At 46.2% G+C, this 25,681-nt stretch overlaps 2 protein-coding genes across 2 annotated transcripts in view; one reads left to right on the plus strand and one right to left on the minus strand.

Moving 5' to 3' along the window:
* The window catches only part of ODAD1 (outer dynein arm docking complex subunit 1), a 346,929-nt gene extending 331,057 nt beyond the window's left edge, over positions 1-15,872 (minus strand). Inside the window, exon 1 of the mRNA XM_077259489.1 lies at positions 15,774-15,872. The gene's annotated coding sequence lies outside the window, so the exon portion shown is untranslated. The remainder of the gene's footprint in view (positions 1-15,773) is intronic.
* Positions 8,945-25,681, plus strand: part of EMP3 (epithelial membrane protein 3 (MAM blood group)) — a 51,575-nt gene continuing 34,838 nt past the window's right edge. The window contains exon 1 of the mRNA XM_077259493.1: positions 8,945-9,094. The gene's annotated coding sequence lies outside the window, so the exon portion shown is untranslated. The remainder of the gene's footprint in view (positions 9,095-25,681) is intronic.

Genomic DNA, 25,681 nt, shown 5'->3' on the forward strand with positions numbered 1-25,681 from the left:
ATGGTTGGCACAGTGCCGATATTCAAGAAAGGTAAGAAGATGGATCCAGGCGACTACCGTCCGGTAAGTCTAACATCAGTGGTGTACAAAGTGGTGCAAAAATATGCTGTAGATAATTATAGAATAACTGACAACCAGCATGGATTCATGAAAGATAAGTCGTGTCTAACTAACATGATGGGTTTCCATGAGAAGGTGAGCGCAAATCTGGATGTAGGTAATGCGGCTGATGTGATTTATCTGGACTTTGCAAAGGCATTTGATTCAGTGCCACATGACAGACTTATACTGAAGCTACAGAAGCAGGGAATGGGGGAAACTATATGCAGATGGGTAAAAAAATTGTTAAAAGGCATGACATAAGGGTATTTGTGATTCATCTGAGCTTCGATTCTTACCTTTGTAAGAACACTACAGAAAAACTGAAACAAAATAAAAACACCCCTGTAAAACCTCAGCACCAAAAAAGGGAGGGTGGTGGGAGCTTCTAAACACAGTAATGGGGGTACCTAAAATGGCTACCTTGACTAAGATGGATGACCCTTTTACATTGCTGCCCTACAGCACCACCTCTGACCCCTCCTCCCCCAAGATTTGACCCCAGCTCCACTTCTGTACCAGTCTGTTAACCCCCAATCATCCAAATGTCCCTACAGCTCCCTATATTCCCACATCAACCCTGTCATGTCGGCCTCCCTTTAAAGACGGGCCCAGTACGGCCTATTTGGAAAAAAAAAAAAGATCAACATATACCATACAGGGCAACATTAGTATATAGGTGCCACAGAGACCAAAACCCAAGTGGATGTCTCCAAGGTGCACCTAGAGGACACTCCTAAACATGGTATCCAACATAAGAAAAATTGGAGCATAGTCCAAAAATAAACAAAATATAAATTTATTAAAGTAACATGTAACACATAATAACAGACTAGGATCAGGTAATCAAGACAAAGACAAAAGTATCCTGACTACAAATACTGTTGCTGCCAATGGGTAAAGTGCTCAGGTGCCGCAGGGAAATAACCCAGCGTCGAGGGAGTGAAAAAAATCAATGTATACCCAGGGCTATAATTTTGTGCGTGCTATGCCATTGCATCCCAGGGTCCCATGCTCTTACCCGTGCTTACCAATGGCGTTAATGAATCAGGACATGTGTCTCGCCGCCACCGACGCGCGTTTCGCTTCTTTCTCAAGGGGCGTACCGCACGGGTTATTTCCCTGCGGCACTTCAGCACTTTACCCATTGGCAGCAACAGTATTTGTAGTCAGGATACTTTTGTCTTGAATACCTGATCCTAGTCTGTTATTATGTGTTATATGTTAATTTAATAAATTTATATTTTGCTTATTTTTGGACTGTGCTCCAATTTTTCTTATGTTGGGTATTGGAAAAAAAATAGTTGTAGATGGTACATTTTCTACATGGATAAAGTCAGCAGTGGGGAGCTGGGGACCAAAAGGATCTGCAACTGGAGCAGTGAGGACCACAAGGATGTTTAACTGGAGCAGAGGGGACCACAAGGATCTGTAACTGGAGCAGTGGGGACCACAAGGATCTGTAACTGGAGCAGTAGGGACCACAAGGATCTGTAACTGGAGCAGTTTGGACCACAAGGATCTGTAACTGGAGCAGTGGGGACCACAAGGATCTGTAACTGGAGCAGTAGGAACCACAAGGATCTGTAACTGGAGCAGTTGGGACCACAAGTATCTGTAACTGGAGCAGTGGGGACCACAAGGATCTGTAACTGTAGCAGAGGGGACAACAAGGATCTGTAACTGGAGCAGTGGGGACCACAAGGATCTGTAACTGGAGCAGAGGGGACCACAATGATCTGTAACTGGAGCAGTGGGGACCACAAGGATCTGTAACTGGAGCAGAGGGGACCACAAGGATCTGTAACTGGAGCAATGTGGACCACAAGGATCTGTAACTGGAGCAGTTGGGACCACAAGGATCTGTAACTGGAGCAGTGGGGACCACAAGGATTTGTAACTGGAGCAATTGGGACCACAAGGATCTGTAACTGGAGCAGTTGGGACCACAAGGATCTGTAACTGGAGCAGTGGGGACCACAAGGATCTGTAACTGGAGCAGAGGGGACCACAAGGATCTGTAACTGGAGCAGTGGGGACCACAAGGATCTGCAACTGGAGCAGAGGGGCCACAAGGATCTGTAACTGGAGCAGTGGGGACCACAAGGATCTGCAACTGGAGCAGAGGGGCCACAAGGATCTGTAACTGGTGCAGTGGGGACCACAAGGATCTGTAACTGGAGCAGTTGGGACCACAAGGATCTGTAACTGGAGCAGTGGGGACCACAAGGATTTGTAACTGGAGCAATTGGGACCACAAGGATCTCTAACTGGAGCAGTTGGGACCACAAGGATCTGTAACTGGAGCAGTGGGGACCACAAGGATTTGTAACTGGAGCAATTGGGACCACAAGGATCTGTAACTGGAGCAGTTGGGACCACAAGGATCTGTAACTGGAGCAGTGGGGACCACAAGGATCTGTAACTGGAGCAGAGGGGACCACAAGGATCTGTAACTGGAGCAGTGGGGACCACAAGGATCTGCAACTGGAGCAGAGGGGCCACAAGGATCTGTAACTGGAGCAGTGGGGACCACAAGGATCTGCAACTGGAGCAGAGGGGCCACAAGGATCTGTAACTGGTGCAGTGGGGACCACAAGGATCTGTAACTGGAGCAGTTGGGACCACAAGGATCTGTAACTGGAGCAGTGGGGACCACAAGGATTTGTAACTGGAGCAATTGGGACCACAAGGATCTCTAACTGGAGCAGTTGGGACCACAAGGATCTGTAACTGTAGCAGTTGGGACCACAAGGATTTGTAACTGGAGCAATTGGGACCACGAGGATCTGTAACTGGAGCAGTTGGGATGACAATGATCTGTAACTGGAGCAGTGGGGACCACATGGATCTGTAACTGGAGCAGTTGGGACCACAAGGATCTGTAACTGAAGCAATTGGGACCACAAGGATCTGTAACTGGAGCAGTGGGGACCACAAGGATCTGTAACTGGAGCAGTGGGGACCACATGGATCTGTAACTGGAGCACTGGGGACCACAAGGATCTGTAACTGGAGCAGTGGGGACCACAAGGATCTGTAACTGGAGCAGTGGGGACCACATAGATCTGTAACTGGAGCAGTTGGGACCACAAGGATCTGTAACTGGAGCAGTGGGGACCACATGGATCTGTAACTGGAGCAGTTGGGACCACAAGGATCTGTAACTGGAGCAGTTGGGACCACAAGGGTCTGTAACTGGAGCAGTGGGGACCACAAGGATCTGTAACTGGAGCAGTGGGGACCACAAGGATCTGTAACTGGAGCAGTTGGGACCACAATGATCTGTAACTGGAGCAGTGGGGACCACAAGGATCTGTAACTGGAGCAATTGGGACCACAAGGATTTGTAACTGGAGCAATTGGGACCACAAGGATCTCTAACTGGAGCAGTTGGAACCACAAGGATCTGTAACTGGAGCAGTTGGGACCACAAGGATCTGTAACTGGAGCAGTGGGGACCACAAGGATCTGTAACTGGAGCAATTGGGACCACAAGGATCTGTAACTGGAGCAGTGGGGACCACAAGGATCTGTAACTGGAGCAGTGGGGACCACAAGGATCTGTAACTGGAGCAGAGGGGCCACAAGGATCTGTAACTGGAGCAGTGGGGACCACAAGGATCTGTAACTGGAGCAGTTGGGACCACAATGATCTGTAACTGGAGCAGTGGGGACCACAAGGATTTGTAACTGGAGCAATTGGGACCACAAGGATCTCTAACTGGAGCAGTTGGGACCACAAGGGTCTGTAACTGGAGCAGTGGGGACCACAAGGATCTGTAACTGGAGCAGTGGGGACCACAAGGATCTGTAACTGGAGCAATTGGGACCACAAGGATCTGTAACTGGAGCAGTGGGGACCACAAGGATCTGTAACTGGAGCAGTGGGGACCACAAGGATCTGTAACTGGAGCAATTGGGACCACAAATATCTGTAACTGGAGCAGTGGGGACCACAAGGATCTGTAACTGGAGCAGTGGGGACCACAGGGATCTGTAACTGGAGCAGTTGGGACCACAAGGATCTGTAACTGGAGCAGTTGGGACCACAAGGATCTGTAACTGGAGCAGTGGGGACCACAGGGATCTGTAACTGGAGCAGTTGGGACCACAAGGATCTGTAACTGGAGCAGTTGGGACCACAAGGATCTGTGCTAGGCTCAGTTCTTTCTAATCTCTTTATCATTGACCTTGTGGATGGGATTGAGAATAAAGTTTCAGTCTTTTCTGAAGATGCAAATCTAAAAAGGATAATAAAAACGGAACTAGACAGTACAATATTACAAAAAGATGTCTGCATTGACAAACACGTGGCAGATGAGGGTAATATTGATAAACGCAAAGTAACGCACAGTGGCGGCAGTAATCCTGTAGCTGCATATACCGTACATTAAATGGGACCATACTTGGGACTACAGAACAACAGAAGGACTTGGGCATTCTGGTTACAAGTAAGCTAAGTAGCAGTACTCAATGTCAAGCAGCAGCTGCAAAAGCAAACACAATCTTCGGGTTATAGGAAATTAAGCTTTCTGGCGGCCTTTGGATACACACAGACAGACACTTGCTTCTAAGGTTTATTATCCATCATAAACTTTAACAGAGCTCAAATGAAAGAACACAGCCTTTTCCCAGTGTAACAGACTATAGTATTCCCCGAGTCCAGAATATACCAGAGGTTAAAGCTGCCTAGGCTTGATTATACCCCATTGGTCCAGGCCAAATTATACTCTGGTGTATAATTTGACCTAGGCCATTTAACACTCCCTTATGACAGATTATACCTTGATATCAGCAGCATTGAGTGATATACACAAGAATTACTTCATTTTTAAACACCTTATTGTGAGGTCAGGTTTGTCAGATAAGTTATGTGAGAAGATAGCTGACTTAGGCCATGTTCACACTTTGCGGTGTGCTCTGCAGGTTTATCCCGCAGCGGAATTGATAAATCTGCAGGGCAAAACCGCTGCGGTTATCCCTGCAGATTTATCGTGGTTTGTTCCGCGGTTTCCGCTGCGGGATTACTCCTGTACTATTGATGCTGCATATGCAGCAATATGCAGCATCAATAGTAATGATAAAAATAATAAAAATTGGTTATACTCACCCTCTGATGTCCGGATCTCCTCGGCCCTGCACGCGGCGCTCCGATTCCAAAGATGCTGTGCCGAGAAGGACCTTCGTGACGTCACGGTCATGTGACCGCGTCGTCATCACGGTCATGTGACCGCGACGTCACCACAGGTCCTGCTCGCACAGCAAACCGAAGACCGGACGGCCGCGGGCAGCGCTGAGAGGTGAGTATAACATCATTTTTTATTTTAATTCTTTTTTTTTTTTACACTATTTATGGTTCCCAGGGCCTGGAGGAGAGTCTCCTCTCCTCCACCCCGGGTACCACCCGCACATTGAACCGCTTACTTCCCGCAACGTGGGCACAGCCCCATGCGGGAAGTAAGCGGTTCAATGCTTTCCTATGGGTGCAGAATCGCAGCGATTCTGCACAAAGAAGTGACATGCTGCGGGTTTTAAACCGCTGCGTTTCTGCGCGGTTTTTCCCGCAGCATGTGCACAGCGGTTTGCGGTTTCCATAGGGTTTACATGTTAATGTAAACGCTATGGAAACTGCTGCGGACCCGCAGCATCAAAATCGCTGCGGATCCGCGGGAAAAACCGAAAGTGTGAACGTGGCCTTAAAGTTCTAGACACATAGACTTTTATGACTTGAAGCAGAAAAACTTCAATCAGTCAAAATATTATACTTCCCCAAAGATGTAATAAGGTAAAGATCTTACCCCACTTCTCAGTAGTTACACATTAACAACAGATGTGTGTCCGAGTATGATAGAAAGTGATCTTCACACTTGTCAACCAATCAGAGACCGAGTGAGAAAACCAGTGAAGTGATAAGATCCAGTTACAATTGCATTCTAAGGGTACCGTTACACAAAACGATTTACCAACGATCACGACCAGCGATACGACCTGGCCGTGATCGTTGGTAAGTCGTTGTGTGGTCGCTGGAGAGCTGTCACACAGACAGCTCTCCAGCGACCAACGATGCCGAAGTCCCCGGGTAACCAGGGTAAACATCGGGTTACTAAGCGCAGGGCCGCGCTTAGTAACCCGATGTTTACCCTGGTTACCATCGTAAATGTAAAAAAAACCAAACAGTACATACTCACATTCCGGTGTCCGTCAGGTCCCTCGCCGTTTGCTTCCCTCACTGATTGAGTGCCGGCTGTAAAGTGAAAGCAGAGCACAGCGGTGACGTCACCACTGTGATCTGCTCTCACTTTCCGGCCGGCAGTCAGTCAGTGCGGGAAGCAGACGGCTAGGGACCTGACGGACACCGGAATGTGAGTATGTACTGTTTGGGTTTTTTTACATTTACGATGGTAATCAGGGTAAACATCGGGTTACTAAGCGCGGCCCTGCGCTTAGTAACCCGATGTTGACCCTGGTTACAAGCGAACGCATCGCTGGATCGGTGTCACACACACCGATCCAGCGATGACAGCGGGAGATCCAGCGACAAAATAAAGTTCCAAACGATCTGCTACGACGTACGATTCTCAGCGGGGTCTCTGATCGCTGCTGCGTGTCAGACACAGCGATATCGTATGGATATCGCTGGAATGTCACGGATCGTACCGTCGTAGCAACAAAAGTGCCACTGTGAGACGGTACCCTAAGGTTAAAAGCCCTTATCTTACTGGACAGCAGAGTAATCTCAGTTGTAACGACTGTTGTCCATTACCAGTCACATTGTATTGTGATCAATCTTCATCATGTGATCAACACAAATACCTTCCCACTACATGTAAGTCAGCTTTATGTTATTAAGAAGGGCATCTAAAATCTATCTCATTTACAAGGGCTCATAAAATAGAGCGATACCGTATATTGTAGCCTGGAGAGGTAGATTTTGGCCTAAGCTATTTTACACCCACATGTACAGTTTGGCCTAGGACAGTATATTCCCCGGGGTATACTCTGGCCTGGGCGAAACTATACTTGGGTTTAATCTGGAAAGGGGTTAATTTGGCCTTTTATACCAGCTCAAACAAATAACAGGATAAAGTCCTTCCTCTTGGTAGGCAAAGGTACAATATGGTCTCAACCAAGCAGCAATTCAGTTACTGCTTTCAGCTCCGTTTTCGGCAGCAGTCGTGGTCACTGTCCAACTCCAACATTTCATACACATCAGAGCCAACCCAGCTGACTTTTAAAGGACCAGCAAGATCTGGGTTGGAGTGTATGAGAACGACCTTTCCCACTTAATCTTTTTTGGATGCTCCTAAATCCTGGACCCAAATCCAGTCCACTAAAAATCCTCTCAGTAACCTGTTATTACTGGAGCATTCTATTCCGGGACCTACATCACCGAGGCCTGGCATCTCGGTGACACATACCTGCTATCCACAACTTTACCTCCTTCCCTACAGGGTGTATAAAAGAGAGAAAAAAAATCCCATGATTCCAATGTAGTGTTTCACCTTTATAAATTACTTATGAGGCCACATGTAGAAAATGGGATCCCGTTAAGGGCTCCACATTTTAAAAAGGATATTCAGAAGTTAGTGTCAGAAGTTAGTGTCAGAAGTTAGCGTCAGTTCAAAAATGGAAACTAGATCATTACACTGGATGGAGGCCTCTCTGAGGTTGGAAAAGTAGGTTCAGTTGACAAAGAAGCAGGTGATATTCATTACACGTGGAGGAAAGGCGATTCCAGCGGCTAAACAGGAAAGGGTTCTTTACAGTTAGAGCAGTCAGACTGTGGGATGCCGACTACAGGAGGTAGTAATGGCTGACACTATAACAGCTTTTATAGAAGGGCTGGAAGATTTCCTCAATACACATAACATTGCAGGTTATAGTTCATTTAGTGACAAATTGACTAACTGGTGGAGAAATGCGATTCCGACAGCTAAATAGGAAAGGGTTCTTTACAGTTAGAGCAGTCAGATTGTGGGATGCCGACTACAGGAGGTAGTAATGGCCGACACTATAACAGCTTTTATACAAGGGCTGGATGATTTCCTCAATACACATAACATTGCAGGTTATAGTTCATTTAGTGACAAATTGTCTAACTGGTGTAGAAATGCGATTCCGACAGCTAAATAGGAAAGGATTCTTTACAGTTAGAGCAGTCAGATTGTGGAATGCCCGACCACAAGAGGTAGTAATGGCAGACACTATAACAGCATTTATAGATGGACTTAATGATTTTCTCAAAACAAATGGCATTGTGTGTTATACATAATCATATAGAGAATGGGTGAATTTAATGAATGATGTCTTTTTTACTTATGTAACTATGTAAGATGTATCATATAAAACTGTAGTATCAATGTCCCAGCAAGTATCAAGGGTGTATGACCACTTTCTACCTGCCAACAAAAAAGTCATCAAAGTGCTAAAAAGGAAGAAATGTCCTTTATCTCTTTTTTTGCACCAATTCTACACTAAATATCGTCGTCATCATTTGCTATAAGTGACCCTGTTACATGATGATGACACCTTCTTGCTCCAAACTTTGAATATTTGCATTACATGTTAATTCATTGAAGATCCATTTCTGTGACCCCCAAGGCTTGAGATGCTCGCTCCTTTATACCAAGGCGACTTCTTATGATCCCAACTTAAGTTAAAACATCTGCCTGTAGAGACAGTTGTTGCAGAATGTGAGTGCTGGAGAGATGCCCAGTTTTAGAAAAGGGAAGGGTGGCGGAGGGGGCTGTGATGAATATGCCTAGCTAAGTTCTCTTCTTCGACGTGTGGTTTGGATGGGTGTGGGGTGGGAGGTATAGGCTTCCATCAACTTTTAGCAGAAGGGAGGAGTGCAGTAGTGCAAACACTTCATGTGAACTCCCACTTCAGGCATCACTTGTATGAGCACAGAGGGCTACAGTGCTAAGGAGGAAGGCAGGAGAAGACCCATCTCCTTGGAAGACGTTACTTCTTGAGCCCCTACATCTTGGTGGTAAGATATTTACTCTTTACAGGAACAATTCCCTAGACCCGGCTTAGCCTCTTGCATTTCACTATTTGGTTTCTTTCGTTACCCGTTATTTCCAAGCAGATTTAAGTATTTAGGCAGAATAATCCAAAGCAAAGATTAACGTAAAGAGTAAAATTTAGAGTAAGAAGACTATAAAGCTCCCTTTTCTTCTGCCACGTTAGACCGAGCTCTTGGGGGAAGTTTGGGGCCCTGAGATGTGGAGGGAGAAGTGAAATGAACTCCAGGCTTGTAATAGAATGAACATGTGGTTTCTATCTGTTACAGAAGTCTAAGCGCTCATTGATTTTGTCTGTTGACCATCAGGGTCCATGCGGACATTCTTTCCAGTGGCAAAACTATTTGTGCATTCAGATGACTACAAAAATAAATGATTTGCGTCTTACGGGACGAAGAGGTATTTTCCATCAGGATGAATATGCAGAACGCGCTGTGTGCATCCACATATGGTTATGCTCAAAACTCAGCTCTTCAAGGGGAATTTCAATCGTAAAATGTTATGGGCGTTCCAGCTATAAAATTGTTAACAGAGGGGTCCGACCTCTGGGTGAGTGAACGTCAGAACCACCGGACAAACAAATCCGTGACCCTTTATTCAGGGAATCCAAGAAGTTCTCTGTAGACCAACACCACACCAATGAAAGGGGTTGTCCACTACTAGGACAACCACTTCTTGATCTAAATGTTTGACCCCGATAAAATAAAAAAGCCTATACTCACCTCCCGTACTGGCGCCGTTCCAGTGGTGTCGGCACTCGCGTTCCCGGGCCTTTGTTATGACATGTTAGCCCGGCGACCAATCAGCGCTGGCGTAACTGTCCCCACCTTCGAACTAATTGAACATGAAGAGAAAATTAGGGATCGGCTGCAGCTTTGACCTCCTCTTTGTGGTCAATTTGCATGAAGGCGGGGACGGTGACACCAGTGCTGATTGGGCACTGGGGTCACATTTCATAACACCGCACATGAGCCCCTGGAACGGCGCCGGCACGGGAGGCGAGTATAGGCTCTTTTTAGTTTATTGTGGCCAAGTGTGGGGTATGAGAAGGTGTTGTCTGAGTAGTGGACAACCCCTTTAAGAATGATGGCATAGCCTCCAGTTAAAAGCACACTGGTTTGGCTATTTTTAGAACCCCATAGAGTTGAATAGAGAGATAGTACCAGATTTGGTCCCATATTCAAGATACAAACATAGCATTGGCCAAAATGAGAACTGGTGCCCCGTGTTACTAGGTGCAGCATGGTAGTCTATGCGTCGTCTGATTCGCTGAGGCCCCCCCATCATTCAGACAGTCATGGCATACCCGCAGGTGAGGAGCTAAGAGGAGAACAATTAATTTTTGTGAAAGTAAGTTTAGGTCTCGATTCGTTAAGTAGTTTTCTGGCGCAAAACTGCTTGAAATTTTATAAAAATTTTCTATGAGTCGTGGTTTCCTAAAAGATTTTGCAACTGTAGGTTATTACCAACGTCAGCACCTTTTCACAAAGAAAACAGAACTTACCAAAAAAGGGTCAGCCTTCATCAAAATGCACCCCAAAAGTGTTATACAACCCCACAGAAACTCACTAACTGGAGTACATGTCGTATGCTGGATCATGGCAGCTGAACAGGAATCTGTCACTAGGATTTTGCCACCTAGCTTGAGGGCAGCATGATGTAGAGACAGAGACCCTGATTCCAGTGATGTCTCTTACCGGACTTCTTGCTGTAGTTTTGATAATATCACTCTTTAAACATGTCAGCGAATATGTGAAGAGACCCTAAGGCCTAATTTATGCATAACCAGTGACCCACCTAACTAACCAGTTATCATTATGTTTTGGAGTGTGTAAGAAGTTTGGTCGTCCATTGCCTTTTCCCTTGGACAGTGACGTATTTTTTTCACATTCATGTTGTGATAACGTTTATTTATAATGATAATGATGGTGTTATCGCATGCGTGCTTTTGTATTGTTTGGCATCTGCTGAGATACACAGGTCTGCACTGTGGATGTAGGTGTGAGGACTTGTATACCACGCAGGAATTCTGGCCGTGGCCCGGGACAAATAGCGGAGGTCACGGGTAGGATAGAGATCCGAACAAAGTTATACCAATTCCCACCGCTCTCCAGTTATTGTAGTGAAGATAATATCTTTAGGGCCGAATCTGCATGTAAGCTTTCAAAATGATCAATATGGACGGTCAGAGTTTTGGTCTCCGGGAAACTGATCATAGCCTATCATGGTGTGAGGTATTGTCTTCTGTAATGGCTAACATCTCCCTGGTTTATCATGACATTGGGAGAATTTGGTCATGGTGGGAGTCACATCTTCCTATTTCTTACCCAGCTGGACGTTGATGCTCAGGTTAAGGGTCCATGTCTGAGATGGAATGGAAAGCTAAATGGAGTGCTGCCCTGGGGTGTACTCTTTATTGCCCCATAAATATTCTATGTTACCTTCCAACAATGAGATCACAATGGCCAACTTGTTATGGAACTGCTAAGGATCTAAGCCCGTGTGCACCACGGTGAGAAGTCCATTGTCTGATTATACCAAGGAAAGTTGGTGTTGCATCTCTGTCAAAAGGCTAGAGCCACCACCACACTCGGGAATGGCTGCGAGTAACCCCCGTTATCCCAGTGAACCTTACATGTGGAAGAAACCATAGATCCCAGAGGAGATCCACACAAATATACAAACGCCCATGGTTTGATTCCAACCCAAGACACCAGTACCAGTGGCCCTCCATTTTCATTGTTAAAGAGGTTTTATGGTGAAACCAAGTTGTCACTTATCCACAGGATAGGCGATAACTTGTCCACCAGTGGTGGTCCTACTGCCGGGACCTGCACTGATCGGCAGAAGCAAGCACTTCTATTCCCATTAGACTGGAGCGGCAGTGTGCAAGAGCCTTGGGGGCTACTGAGTGCTTGGCTTTTTCTGGCAGCCCAATATAATAAATGAACAGAGTTGGCGGCCAAGTGTCCAGCTTGCCACTCCATTTTGTAATAAATGCTGATCGATGCGGGTCCCAGCAGATAGTTGGCAACTTGTTTTCACTGAATAGGAGAGCGGGCGTTCAGTGGGACGATACCTGGTCCATGCGGTTATGGCTAGTGGACAGAGGCGCCCGTCACCCCCCGTGTCTCCACAATCCCCTTTAAGGTAGAATATTGGATTCAGAGATCGGATTGTTCTAAGAACTCTTGATCTTCTGTGTGCACACCAGCCTTCGTAGATAAGCTCGTACTAGCTATCTGTTCTATCTCTTGGTTGTTTTCCCTTGACATTGAGGGTAATTCTGTAGCTTAATGTTGCTATGAAATGTTAGATCGAAGATTAAAAGAATTTTGTATCAAGTGATCACTGGTATTCTACAGAGGAAAGCCGAATAGTAACTAAAGAAATGTGCAATAATCACATTTCATCCATAAGACGGAGATAAACATGGAGATGACGGGTGCTCTCAATTGTTGATTGTTTGCGAAATCGTCAATGGTTGACCATGTGAGCGCAGCCTTGGCATGTGGGCAATGTGTACAGCGCATCATGGCAGTCATATGGCGGACATTAAAGGTGAACGAGATGAATGGGAGGAGTGGCATATAGTCATGGCAGTCACACTTCAGACATCAAAAGCTCATAGTGATATGTGAAATGCATTAAAGGGAACCTGTCAGCTGATTCCTGCAGCTCCAACCACATCCGATGCTGACGGTACCATTGCAGCTAGGTATAGTTTTCTCTCTAAATTATTTGAAGTTAAATTATATATTGAAGAGACCCCGGCCAGGCTTTTCCTGCATTACTCCAGGTGATTGACAGGTCTCTCTTACATATGTACATACACGAGAGATCTGTCAAACAACTAGAGCATCCCAGGGCTCATGGAATTCTCCGAAGTTTCAGAAAATAATATCCCTGGCGGCTATCGTGCAACCAGGATCTGATCCATCCTACATGCAGTTTAGGTAGAATGACAGGTTCCCTTTAAATATTATGTTGCAGAGAAGTGTTGGCCAGCCCCCATTTACTGTTGGTCTGCTTGAAGAATAAATAAGGGTTGGCCAAGTCTCTTAACTGCTTATCAAGGACAAGGAACAGAGGTTTAGCTAACCAGGGGGCCAACTACCATGGGCTCACTCTCATAGAGGGGACAATAACAAATTGGCAAGCTGGTGGGTCACCTGAGCTATTTTGGCGAATACTCAGTACTACTTTATAGTCACTGTCTTCTCTGTCATTGCATTACTATTTACTACTAGTTATGGAGCAATCATAAAAGCAAAGATGAGTATTAAGAAGTGTTGAGCGCGCGTCAGGGGTAGCATTGACCAAATCCTGTCCTGCTTCTATGGTCCAGCTTTGGTCAGTGTTTGGCTGCAGCAGTCATTCATCGTCACAGCCAGAGGAGGGAGTAAGGTCCATTTGTGAATTAAAAAGGGTAGAATAACCCTTTAACGTTTTTGCCAAGATAATATCCACTGAAACGGAAAAGGAAAAAATACTCACCGGCATTGCAGTATGACTATACTCGCTTGGCGTGTCAGTAGAGATTCCCACAATGATCCACTCATGGTTATTATTGGAAATTAGCCAAAATAATGTCCATGCTCAACTCCAAAATTGAAGAAACCAATAACTTTTCATTGATAAAGATGTGTTGCAGCGGCGCTCATCATACTTCTCAATCCTTTATTCAAGTCCGTATAAGCAGGTAAAACAAAAGGCCCGGAGCGCCCACATGGCCAATGCCTTTTTGCATCGCATATGCTTTCTCAAGGCCCTGAGAAAACATGTGTGACTCAAAACGGATGAGAAGTGTCGCTACTCAGTGCATGAGTATGGTGAGTGCCTAAAAGACAGTGGGCTGCCTTGAACAGTGACGATGAGGAGGCAGGGCCCGATCCCAGGCTGCTCAGCTGAACATTAAAGCTGGACAAGACTCAAGTCCCTCCCCTGAGGAGCAGAGCACTAAAAACTTCTTTATTTTTGTTATCTTGGTCCCTGCAAAAGCATAGTAACACGTCAACGAAGATGACAGTGAGTATAAAGAAGTATTGCGTGCTCTGCTTCCAGAAGAAAAATGCACTGCAGAGCTCAGGGATTCACCATCTTGATGATTTTCTAATTGGCTCTTCTATGTGAGGGAACCTGACATGGCCTCTCTGCTAGCTTTGGTTCCAGCTGCATAATAAAGTGCAATAAACTATGTGGTTAAGAGGCTGTCCGATTTGGAAAGTTACTTTTTTGATAGTAGGGTCCCTTAACAATACGATGATTGCAGGATGTCCTACTAGGTAAATTCCTAGCGTTCATCTGGCTGCAAGTGTTCAATCTCCCCTCTGTATCACCACAGTGATTGGAATCAATGGACTGTCTGTAGGACTTGAGCGGGGAACTCCCATCCCTCCTTTAAATCTGAATTCCCCAGTGGGGTATTTCAAGTGGGTTTTCGAAATCAAAAATGTAGTGGCTTGCAATAGGGTATACCCTTACCCTTAAAAGGTAATCTATCACTCAATCTGAGTGAAACATAATATAGGGACAGAGACCCTGATTCCAGTGATTTGTCACATGCTGAGCTCCTTTGATGTTTTGCTAATGTCACTGTTTTATCTGCTATTTCTCTCAGTCCAAAGACCCCACACTACACATCACACCAATGTCATCCGAACCCGCCGATATTGACGGGATCTGTCTAATGTATATGGGGACCTCTGACAGATGATTGTTGGGGGAGATGATGAGCAGTGGGGAAGGGGAATGTCTGCCAGTGGCTCTGTCATAGAAAACACAAGAGTGCACGGTTGAGTGAGCGCTCATGTATATAGAAGAGTTGGGTGAGAGCTGGGGGGGCTTTACCTTGTTCACACAATTGAATTACTTTTTTTCCTACACTGTGCATAGCCAGAAAATTGACAATCAGTGGTATGAAGAGGGGATAGCCAGAGCTCATAAATATTGAGGACAAAACAGTAGGAGCTTATGACTGAGAAGACTAGCAGAGCTGTAAATCATAAAATGGTGTTTTATCAAAACTGCAGTCAGTAGCCCAGTAAGGAGCACACTGCTGAGGGTGATGGATCTGTGACCTCACTGTATGCCGGCGGCCACCAAAACAAAGCAGCAGAAACAAATTTACTAAGTGTAAAGACGCTGTCAGACAGGTTGGGATTCTTTCTAGAAAAAGGATCTAGCAACTGATGTTCATATCAACAGTGTTCCCGACTCTGTCACTGACAGCAATAACTGTGAACAGGAACATAAAGGCTGCTTTCTATGTACACTGTGTATAGGCAAAAAGCAGCCAATCAGTGGTGGGAGGCGGGGTTATACATGGCTCATGAATATGGAGGACTACATGTCAGCTAGTTTACGAGTCCTCTATTGATAATCTCCTGCTGATAAAACATGGATTTTATCAAAACTACAGCATGGAGACCAGTAAGTGACACATCCCTGGAATCAGGGTCTCTGCCCCTACATCATGCTGATTAGGTGGCAAAAACCTGAAGACAGATTCACTTTAAAACAATAAATTATTGGTCATCCTGAAAATTCTCCCATAAAACTATTTTAATCTACCCTGCTCACTCTTCTCTAAAATCTGCTGCCTGTATATTGGAAAGCATGTGTGACACGGCAGGTTACTTTTACCTTGTTTTTGGCTGCACGAGACCCCATCATTTGTGCTGGCGGTTCACGTACAGAGAAGTCGTAATCTGTTTGCAGTTTGCTTCTATTTCCCGTATTTCCCGAAATTCCTTTTTTATTCTTTTGCTGTTTCACAAACCTCCAGACGTTGTGTACTTTGCTTTCCTATGGAGACAGCAATCTTTACTGCTTCCACGTCTGCTCCATTCTTCACAGCACCGCTTGTGTTGTCTCCATAGGCAACATATACAACACTGACTGCAGAAACTGCAGGGGAAGTCTGAATTAGGAGAAGTCACGTTGTGGTAAAACGCGTGGGATGCCGTGTGTAAGTGGGCAGATTACTCACCGTGGAAATCCCTTTTATAATGATGAAATTATTAATTCAGCAAACTTCCACAATGACTAGAGGATGATATAAGCAAGTGATGAAAGTGTCCCTGGCTTTCACTTTTTTCTTCCTTTCATTTCTGAAAAATTCATCCTGGTTCCAGTGTGCACTTCTGTCCGCCTCCATACTACCAATAAGTCTCACAGTGTGCCTGAGATAAAGAAATGTACTTTTAGATAAATACCTGAAAACAATAATTTTACGTACTAACGTTTTTATATTATTAACCCCACAATAATATTTTTCTTAAGCCACCCCCACCCTTTCCTAAACAGATTATCCCATAAACATCATTAATCAATAATCACTGATTTCTCCTAATCATGGCTCTCACTTCCCTGAGCAGTGTGCTTGTTCAAAGTTTCTTTTTCTGAAAATAGTGATAACAGTGTAGACTCAGAACAAACCTTGACAGATTGTTAAGTGTAGTAGCAGGATGAAGCTCTTGGATCATCATTCGAGAAGGTCCATCAGCCAAGGAACCAGGTAGCAAGGAGACTGCAAAGTTCTGACCTGCTCAAGGGACAACTTCAGGACACCCCCTTAAGCCCTCTCCAGAGACTACACCGGGTCACCTGAAAAGCCCAGAAGGACTAACTTGTGTCCAAGGTTTACATAAACCCAACCCTTTGATGGTACAGGTTGAGGGATTGTCCTGGCAAAGCAGCATTGTTTCCAAAAGACATCGAAGAATCATAAATCAAGTGAATGAGGCTGAGCTGTAATACCAGGGAGGACCATGGAAGCTTTTCCCATGTATACTATTACAAAATTGAAGTCTAATTTTTGCACTGATTGGTCCAATTCGGGAAGTTTCCGAGCACTCATCTAAGTATGTCCTCAATGCACATAGCTCCTGTCGACACCTGGTACATGCAAATTCTAACTAAGGCTTAGAAAAAGAAGAGTTGTAGACACATTTGAGTCATAATTTCAGGGATATATAAGCATAATGTATATACCGTATCTACAATTTTATAATTCTTCAATCAGCAAGGGTAGTAAGTAGCAAATGTGATACTCCTTATAATAACCCATCTCTGTGCTATCAATTATTCCACCTACTCCAATGCACCATACCATATCATCTTTACTTTTAGCTGTGGATGCCATGAACGGCCCAGTTATTCAGAGAAGATGTAGACCCAGGGCCAGCTGCCATTATACTGGAATTTTGTAGGAGATATATGTAGCGCCCCCACTGCCGCAGGGCCGAGGGGTACCCGGTACCGGGCCTCTGAGTCTCTGCTCTGGGGTTGTCACGGTGGCTAGGCCCCGGTCCGTGACCCTGCCGAGGGGCGCACAGTGTAGAGATGTGATGGATAGATGATGTTAGTGGTGCAGTGCAGTAAATAACGAGGACACCAGGTTTGCAGTCTCTTTACCTCTTTACTGAAGATCTCTGAGTCCTCAGTCCGGAATCCGGATAACCAGGCTCCGCAAGTCCGGCTGGTCCAATGGCACCTCCAGAGTTCTCTTAGCAGGTGGAAATCTGTGCCTTCCTTCTAGCGCTATGTGTTGCGGTCCTCCCCTGCTGTGCTTACGGAAAGTCCCCACAACTGTTGTGTCTGTTTCTTAAGTTCCCTCACAACTCGATTAGATGATGTTCTGCTAATCCTCCGTCCCTCCCTGATGTTCTGGTTGGGACGGCACCCGTTTGACGGGTAGGCTCGGAGCTCTTCCGGGACCCTAGAGTCGCCCCTCTCCACAAGTTGCCCCCCAAGACTGCATAGGTGATTTAAGTGAGACAGCCCGCCTTAGACTGACTGTCCTGCCGCTGTTTAGAGTATTGCTTGAAGCTGAATATTGTTATACTCCCTCGGCGTTCCGGCCACCGGTAGTGCGCCTCAGTAGGATGTTGCCTCGGTCTTACAGCACGACTCCTACTGGTATTTCACCTCTTGCTTTGATCTCGTTTCTCACTCAGCACAATCTATCTCACTTCTAATCCTTCCTTGGGCACCGCCGCTATCCTGAGCAGGCACGGTCCCGTTACGTTCGTTCAAGTTGCCAAGCCTCTGTCAGGATCCCACCCCTGACAGAGACCCTACTGTATCTTCCCCTGCAACACCCTCTGCCACAAGGTGTTGCCTGGTTCCAACCCAGTCAGCTTTCTCCTCTATCTTCCTGCCTGACCCCCAGTTTTACCAGTATGTGAGGAGTGGCCTAATGAATAGAACCCTTAGCTCTCCCTGGAGGCCCGACTGTGAAATGTATTGGTGTCTGTGATACCTGGTCAGATGAACTCCTTCAGTGCCATCAGACGTACCATAGCTCCCCATAGTGGCGGAGCCACAGTACTGCAACGACCAGGACTCTGGGGCGCTGCACTCCCCCCTGGTTAAACACAGTACTCCGGGACTGAGAAGAAAACAACAATACAAGTTAGCAAAAAGACATACAGTTTTGTTGAGTGCAATAACAATAAGTATATTTAACAGAGCTTCCCTTTATGGGAGGTGCGGACACTTGAACGTTACAAACATAGTTAAATATCATAGCAACATGCTATAAATAACTTTGCTTACCCAACCGGGTATTCTACTAGTACAAACTTTTGAACAATAACTTAACATCGCCTTTAAGGATGTACACTCTAAATCCGCTAAAGACCTTCTTATAATCACATTATAAGGCAATTTAACTTTTACATTCTCCTTCTTTAAATCTGCAGGACCGCCTGTCCTAACGGCACCAGACCTACTGCCTCTCCTTTCTTACAGGACCGCTCCTTTCAGCCCGAGCCTTCTGTCTTTTCAACTACTATACACAGTATAGAACATAACATTACTTTCAGTTCAAGAGCACCGAGCCATCTCTACATGACTTCAAGGAGGACTCAGGGTTCACCTTCTATCCTCGTTATCTATCAACATTATCAAACATTTTCTATAGAACATTTAACCTTCTTCTAGCTGTCACTTTCTTTCAGGGAACATCATCAGTATTTCTTTACAATTAACTAGTTGGATACATATAACGTTCTCACACAAACATTATCATCACGTTCTCTTTATCAAAACATTATTGCTATCTCTCAGTCTTAAAGCAATACTATTCTCTTTAAGTGCAACACATGAACGTCCCCTTTAAGAGGGGACCAAGTCTCTATGAGGTAGCATGTCTTCTCGAGCTACCAGTCCGTACTCAACAAAGGTTCCAGTGTGGTATCTTCACAAAGAGTCCTTTTTGAAGTAAAACCAGTAGGGAGCACCTTTAATAAGGTGCAAACTATTTACAAAAAGTTTGTATCATGCACTGTTCATGATTGCGGTAGTTCTGGAAACTTGTGCAAAAAAACTTAGAAAAACAAACAAAACAATAGGGATCCCGGGTCAACAAAGGGATCCCCTTTAAAAGTTAACCCTAAACGGGTTTAGCAGCAAAACAGGAAACGAATAAACAGTTAAGAAACTATATACATATTTTAAGAGTAATATTACCTTACTCATCTTGTAATGTGGGGGGTGGTCTTCTTCCGGGCCTCACCCGGCCAACGGGTCGCCTTGGTGTGGCAAGGGCCGATCCCGGCTCCAGCAGCGACAGGATCCCTCGCCGGGATGCCCTCCTAGCTTGTGGGCGAGCGCGACCCAGAGGCACGCGGTGGACCCGGTCCTCCTGTGGCTCCATGGGGACGGGTTCCGGCAACTTCCCTTCAGAAGGCTCATCCTCCGGCACTCCAGTAGCAGCCTGCAGGGCGGCGCACCGCTGGACACCCCGAGCTACCCAGCCTGTTCCACCCGCTTCCCTCCTCCACCGGGTGTAGGTCACGGCATCGCCAGGCTCCAGATCGGCGTCATACCTTCCTCCACAGAGCTCGACTTCTTCCCGATCCACGCGGACCTGCAGTGGCTCCCCGATCTCTTGGATGACTCCCTTCCCATGTCGGGAGTTGAAGGAGACCACCACACCCCAGTGGGACGGTGGGATTTCGTCCACACGGGTTAGATCCACCTGGGCGGCAGGCTGAGGTCTCTTCTGCCACGCTGCCATGAGGCGCCGCAGATGTTCAGCCTCCGGCAGGATCCTCAGGCCCGACGCGCGCGGCTCACACTCTGCCGCGGCCTGGATGAAGGAGGCAGGGGACACTGGAGACAGGCGGACCTCCGTAGGCTGGCCCAGCCGAGAGATCACACGGGCTTCGGCTTCCATGCGGTAAGCTATCCGCCGGGCCTCGGCTGCGGCCACACACTCCTCTGACAGCAACCTAGGAGGTTGGCCCATCGTTGGCTCCGCAAGGGTCAGCTCCCGCAGTGACGGCGTATCTCGGGCTGCATCGGGCTGTTCGGCCTCTCTCCAAGTCTGATCATTCCCGTGCGGGGTCTCTGGTGTCGCCATTTTTGTTTTTCCTCCAGTGTCCTCTTCCCGCGGTCTCTTTCGTGGGCGGCCCCGTCTCCATGGTCTCCACCCTCCAAACAGGATCAGGAGGCGGACCTCGGCTGTTGACGGACACGTCCTCAGGACACAGAAATATTTAGACTGGGCGGCCATTGTCCTTCGCGCTCTTCAGCTTGTCCACGCCTACTCCACGCCCCTCTTCTTCTCCTGCACTCTCCTCAACGCTGTAATGGCGGCGGATTTTGGCGGCAAGTGGCACAGCACAGTCTTTGCAATAAATCACAGTCCAAGCACAATAAATCACAGTTCCAAGGCACACATGACCTGATTCTTCAGGCTTAAGTAGATCCTGTTCGTGACGCCAAGTTTGTAGCGCCCCCACTGCCGCAGGGCCGAGGGGTACCCGGTACCGGGCCTCTGAGTCTCTGCTCTGGGGTTGTCACGGTGGCTAGGCCCCGGTCCGTGACCCTGCCGAGGGGCGCACAGTGTAGAGATGTGATGGATAGATGATGTTAGTGGTGCAGTGCAGTAAATAACGAGGACACCAGGTTTGCAGTCTCTTTACCTCTTTACTGAAGATCTCTGAGTCCTCAGTCCGGAATCCGGATAACCAGGCTCCGCAAGTCCGGCCGGTCCAATGGCACCTCCAGAGTTCTCTTAGCAGGTGGAAATCTGTGCCTTCCTTCTAGCGCTATGTGTTGCGGTCCTTCCCTGCTGTGCTTACGGAAAGTCCCCACAACTGTTGTGTCTGTTTCTTAAGTTCCCTCACAACTCGATTAGATGATGTTCTGCTAATCCTCCGTCCCTCCCTGATGTTCTGGTTGGGACGGCACCCGTTTGACGGGTAGGCTCGGAGCTCTTCCGGGACCCTAGAGTCGCCCCTCTCCACAAGTTGCCCCCCAAGACTGCATAGGTGATTTAAGTGAGACAGCCCGCCTTAGACTGACTGTCCTGCCGCTGTTTAGAGTATTGCTTGAAGCTGAATATTGTTATACTCCCTCGGCGTTCCGGCCACCGGTAGTGCGCCTCAGTAGGATGTTGCCTCAGTCTTACAGCACGACTCCTACTGGTATTTCACCTCTTGCTTTGATCTCGTTTCTCACTCAGCACAATCTATCTCACTTCTAATCCTTCCTTGGGCACCGCCGCTATCCTGAGCAGGCACGGTCCCGTTACGTTCGTTCAAGTTGCCAAGCCTCTGTCAGGATCCCACCCCTGACAGAGACCCTACTGTATCTTCCCCTGCAACACCCTCTGCCACAAGGTGTTGCCTGGTTCCAACCCAGTCAGCTTTCTCCTCTATCTTCCTGCCTGACCCCCAGTTTTACCAGTATGTGAGGAGTGGCCTAATGAATAGAACCCTTAGCTCCCCCTGGAGGCCCGACTGTGAAATGTATTGGTGTCTGTGATACCTGGTCAGATGAACTCCTTCAGTGCCATCAGACGTACCATAGCTCCCCATAGTGGCGGAGCCACAGTACTGCAACGACCAGGACTCTGGGGCGCTGCATATACATGACCGGTTTTCATTTATAGAAACTTAGGATATGTCCATGCCACAAAAGTGACCCATAAAATGAACATAGAGCACAGCAACGCAAAGCGACTTATCAATGAGTCACGTCTTTTAGGGATTTGGGAAACTCGGAATTGGTTAAAAAAGTGACATAGTCATTATTTGTTGACTTTTATTCCAATTCCACCTGCCCAGGGAGAAAGACGTCACAAGAACAACGGCTAAGACACCTACAGAACCACCTATGGAAAAAGACCGCCACAGATTTTCTGAAGCCGTTTCACCTGGGAGAGCAGTTGTACCGGCGTGTAAATGCCGCCATGTGCTCATACCCTAAAAGGCATTTTGTATTCCTTATTGATTACTTGATCAGACTTGATAGTCTGTAATGAGTTTCTGCTGGATCAAACGATGGCGCTGGGACTGTGACTCGCCTTCTGATTTGGGACTCAGAGTTTGGACTCGTTACGAGGAATGGAGACTCGCTCCTTATGCAAAACTGGTAGCATGCGGACATGACACTGACCAATGCAAATAAATATGGCGGTCCACGTGCAAAAAGTCACAGCTTGCACCACTTGGATCTGTATTTTGGATCAGACGTTCAAAAAACGATTCTATACGGCTTAACATCCATATGCCATCTGTTTTTTATAGATCCATTGAGATTATTAGCTGTATTTTGAATTGTATTATTATTATTTATTAATTTCTTGATGTCAAAACTGGATTCCAAATGGATGCTAAAAACAGACTAACGGACGTCATACACAGGGGCGGATTTATTAGTGCAGCTGCACAAGGGCCTGAGAGGTATGGGGGCAGCTTTCAAATCAGCAAGTGGGTCCCATCAAAGACACACAGGGGGCAAATAAACAAACAGGAGCCCCTTTCCGTCTGCGTCAGATGTAAAAATGGCATATTGATGATGATATAGAAGAAAAATAGTCAGGATTTTTTTTTACTTATTAAAAAAGGCTCTTTTACGTATGCTCATCTGAACCCGGACTTTAGCTCTTTTACGTATGCTCATCTGAACCCGGACTTTAAAGGAACAACTTCTAAATTTCGATGATTCCGGAAAGAAGTCAAATCTACGAGAGAGCTGTTATATGGCGCATTATTCCAGTGCCTATAGCCTCCTATGGGGCCTACGGTATCTCAGTGTCACCCATTTTTCATGAACGTCCTAAGTAAACCCAGGATTCATACAAGGGTGTGTGCACCTCGCAGCATAGTAGCATGAGAATGAAATAAGCTAGAAATCGAATTTTCAGTGCGTGAAGCACATGGTGTGGGAAGGGGCCCGGGCTGCGGTCAGATGACTCACATCTGCTTCTCATTTTAGCAGAACATAGGGACATTTTTGTGTAAGTCGCAGGAAGTTAAATGATATTTTTCTCTCTATCTCTTTCTCCACATGGGTGCGGGTTTATGTACTTTCATTCATCTGAGCGTTCACATTGCCACAATAAATCTTATTCCCTTTTTGTTTTCGGGCGGCCTCTGCCTGTGGTGCAGAATTCTCCAGCACTACTTTGGATACCCTGTACACATTCCTGACAGCTTGTAGAGGGGGGCACGGCACATAACAAGGACAATTGTAGGGTTAGAGACCCCCTTCGTGGATGATTGGGGGGGATTATGTATAGTATAACCATTTCCATTCGTTTTTAGCAGGAATGATTAACAGTGTTTCCAATTTCCTAATTAAGTTTGCAGTGGAAAGACAAACTGTGGAAAAATCCTGGTTGCGGTGCCTAGGTGAGCAGTCGGGAAATATTCATAGGCCCTGAATGTATATACCCATCAGTGAACTAATCAAGGAGGCAGCTATCCACTAATAGTAATCCATTCTGTGGTCAAAATTATGTAACACATCCCTTAGGGGGCAGTTCGGCTGTAGGCAACGTTTCTCTAAAAATCAGCTACTGTCTAACTCTCACCAGGGGGACCAATTTTCATTTTTCCACTTTTTTAACTCCCCATCTTTCGAGAGCCATAATCTTTTTTTCCTATAGACATAGCTTTATGAGGGATTGTTTATTGCGAAACGAATTATCGTTTTCAAAGACACCATTCACTTTGCCCCAAACAAACAATCCTGGCCAAAAGTTATGAAACTGACACGAATTGTTGGTCTTCAGAAAATTTGCCGTTTAAGTGTTTTTAAATGTTTTTGACAGATGTTTCTATGGTTACTGAAGTACAATTATATCAGCATTTTATAAGTTTTTAAAGTTTATTTGACAAATATATAAAGTTTATGCAAAAACCCAGTGTTGACCCTTATTCTGTAAGACTTTTGCTAGTTGCCCTGGCAGCCTGATATCAGCTTCTGGGCCAAATCCTGACCAATGGCCGCCCTATCTTGGAATCAGTGCTTTAAATTTATCACAATTTCTGTGCTTTTGTTCGTCCACCTGCTTTTTTAGGATTGATACCTAATGATGGGCGAGCACTAAAATGCTCGGGTGCTTGCTTCTTGAATTGAGCAAATCATAATGTTCGGGTGCTCAACCCGAGTATTGAGTATAATGGAAGTTTAGAGGTAATGATATGCTCGTGCTCCGGGGCGGCCTGTGGGGGTCTTTATGTGGTGCTCTGATTAGATATTCATCCTTATGGCTTATGACAGGTAACTGATCCCTCACTGACCTGCCCCCTATTTTACATACTGATATCTTATTTTTGGGAAAAAAAATGACATTCATCATGCAGACGCAGGTGCCTACGCTGTAGCATGATACGATCTATAATATCTATATATTCATTTTATTTAGTGATATAATTTTCTTGAGAAAAAAAAATTCTTCCTTAAAATGGCGCCGGCCGTGTCTGCGCTGTAGCATAATTTGGAACACAATAGATGCTAGTGCACAGGCACCACCGCCAGCTCCATTTCGCTAGAGGAAAAAAATGTCTCCACCAAGATGGTGCCGGCCACACCTGCGCAGTAGCATCTATTGGCGATCCAATAAAATAGATCGCTGCGGGCTGATAGTATCAGGCTGGAAAGTACCATGGTTATTGGCCCCTTCCCAGCCTAAATATACCAGCCTTCAGCTCCCCAGAACTGGCACATCACATTAGATGCTCCAATTCTAGTGCCCTTTTTCAGCTCTTCCCGATTGCCCTGATGCGGAGGAAATCGGGGTAATGGGATTTGGGGTTGATGACAACTGTGACAGCATGGAAAACTGTGACCGGCGGTATACTCACTGATGTCACCCCCGGTCACACATACTGGAAGCTATCGCAGAACACTGCGAAATCCGGCAGTGTGTGCTGGTGTGAGCCTACGAAGCCCCATTCAGAGAAAGGGGCTCCTTATGCTGGAATTTTGGATGAGGTTCATTGTGGGACATCGATGTGGATTATGGTGGATCCATAGGCGTAAGATTTTTTGGGGAAAAAAAATGGTGAAAGAGGGTGTCTGGGTTTTTTCTGTTAAAACGACTTTTCTGTGTGTGTGGTGTTTGTGTGTGTGTGTTCACTGATTTTTACTTGCAAGGTTACGGTGTCTGACTGACACCTCTCCATTACTAAACCCAGGGTTTGGTGTCAGCGCCAGCTGCTGTCAGCAACCCCTAATCCCATTACAACAATTGCTACAAGGGCAATTGGGAAGAGCTGAGACAGGACGCCAGAATTGGGGCATCTAGT

This window comes from Ranitomeya variabilis, chromosome 4, assembly GCF_051348905.1.
Source record: "Ranitomeya variabilis isolate aRanVar5 chromosome 4, aRanVar5.hap1, whole genome shotgun sequence".
In the NCBI taxonomy this organism is placed as follows: Eukaryota; Metazoa; Chordata; class Amphibia; order Anura; family Dendrobatidae; genus Ranitomeya; species Ranitomeya variabilis.